Here is a 2,111-nt window from a genome sequence, read left to right as displayed (position 1 = left end):
AACAAAGAGTAGCCCCCCACTTGCCACAACTAGAGAAAGCCCATGCACAGCCACGAAGACCCAATGCAGCCAAAAATAAATAAATAAAATAAAATTTTTTTTAAATAGAGAAGCTTAAAGAGGGGGATTATTTTACCTATAGTACAAATGGAATGTGTTGTTTATCTATAGTGAGTTGGAAATATCACAGTCTGTCTTTTCCTCTTCCCATCCACTGGTGGCATGGGCTTAGCCAAAGCTCCTGGACAACTTCTTATAAAATTCTCTTTAGAACTCTGGGCAAAGCCCCTGATTGACAGTAGGACTCCTCCACTCCCACGTTCTCCATTTGCTACTTCTCTTGGCTCTAACTGCAAATTGTCTTTCCTCTAAGAACCCAGTTGCCTTTTTGACTCTATTTCCAAAGACTTATTCTTCTACATCCCCTCTCCTGCCTACATCTCTGAGACAAGGGGAAAAGACCAGCTTTCCTGAGTCCTCACTATTTCCGCTACCTTATTCCTTTGAGCTCCAAATTCTTGGGCCACACTGTCTTCCACTGTCATCTTGCTTTGTTTTTTTAAGTGTGGTCAATATTTAAAATGTTTATTATATAAAATTACTTTTATAGTTAGAAAACATGAAGAAATAATGATTTCATAGGCTTTCCTCTCTGTGTCTGGAAACTGCTGGCAGAGGTACTTGGGGAATGCCCATTGTCAGACTGAAATGTAAAGTGACAGTACTAAAAACTTTATAGTCCCCTCATGTCAAGTGAGTTGAACTCAGAAGGCCCCTTTCTTTCTTGCTTCCTTCTTTCCTTCCTTCTTTTCTTTAACTAAGAAGTTTTTTTACTCAAAGTTCCTATAGGTGTTGGGTGTGGTTATTTCTGCTAAGTTACATTCCAAATGGTTGAGATGGGGTCTGGACTATAAACAGGATCCTTAAATGATGTTCAAAAAAGAAAACACATGTATACGTAATCACATATTCTAAACCATATGTAGCCAACATTGGTTTGCTAACACAACAGCCATCTCCCTTTCCTTTTCTTTATCATAGCAGGGCCCCTATTCCACTCCAGAGGTGATTCCTCTCCCATGTGACTCAAGGATAAATCTTGACTGGTGTAAGCCAATCGTCAGACACAATTTCTCTTGCCAGTGATTGTTTTAAACATGGACATGTGATCTAGTCCTGGACAACATATAATAATGAGCACATATCTACTGGGGAATGTTGGGAAGCATTCGCTTCACTTTTTTTTTTTTTTTTTTTTTTTTTTTGTGGTACGCGGGCCTCTCACTGTTGTGGACTCTCCGGTTGCTGAGGACAGGCTCCAGACGCGCAGGCTCAGCGGGCATGGCTCACGGGCCCAGCCGCTCCGCAGCATGTGGGATCTTCCCAGACCGGGGCATGAACCCGTGTCCCCTGCATCAGCAGGCGGACTCTCAACCACTGCACCACCAGGGAAGCCCTCGCTTCACTTTTTAATTTTACTTTATTTATTTATTTTTTATACAGCAGGTTCTTATTAGTTATCTATTTTATACATATTAGTGTATACGTGTCAATCCCAATCTCCCAGTTCATCACACCACCACCACCATCCCCGCCACCTTCCCCCCTCGGTGTCCATACGTTTGTTCTCTACATCTGTGCCTCTAGTTCTGCCTTGCAAACCAGTTCATCTATACCATTTTTCTATTTATTTATTTATTTTTGGCTGTGTTGGGTCTTCATGGCTGTGCACAGGCTTTCTCTAGTTGTGGCTAATGGGGGCTATTCTTTGATGTGGTGCATGGGCTTCTCATTACAGTGGCTTCTCTTGTTGTGGCGCACAGGCTCTAGGTGCACCGGCTTCAGTAGTTGTGGCATGCAGGCTTCAGTAGTTGTGGCACAAGGGCTCTAGAGAGCAGGTTCAGTGGTTGTGGAGCACGGGCTTAGTTGCTCTGCGGCCTGTGGGATCTTCCTGGACCAGGGCTCGAACCCCTGTCCCGTGCATTGGCAGGTGGATTCTTAACTACTGCGCCACCGGGGAAGTCCTGTACCATTTTTCTAGATTCCACATATATGCATTGATATACGATATTTGTTTTCCTCTTTCTGATTTACTTCACTCTGTATGGCAG

Source organism: Pseudorca crassidens, chromosome 1, assembly GCF_039906515.1.
Source record: "Pseudorca crassidens isolate mPseCra1 chromosome 1, mPseCra1.hap1, whole genome shotgun sequence".
In the NCBI taxonomy this organism is placed as follows: domain Eukaryota; kingdom Metazoa; phylum Chordata; class Mammalia; order Artiodactyla; family Delphinidae; genus Pseudorca; species Pseudorca crassidens.
Note: the sequence above shows the minus strand (reverse complement) of the source record.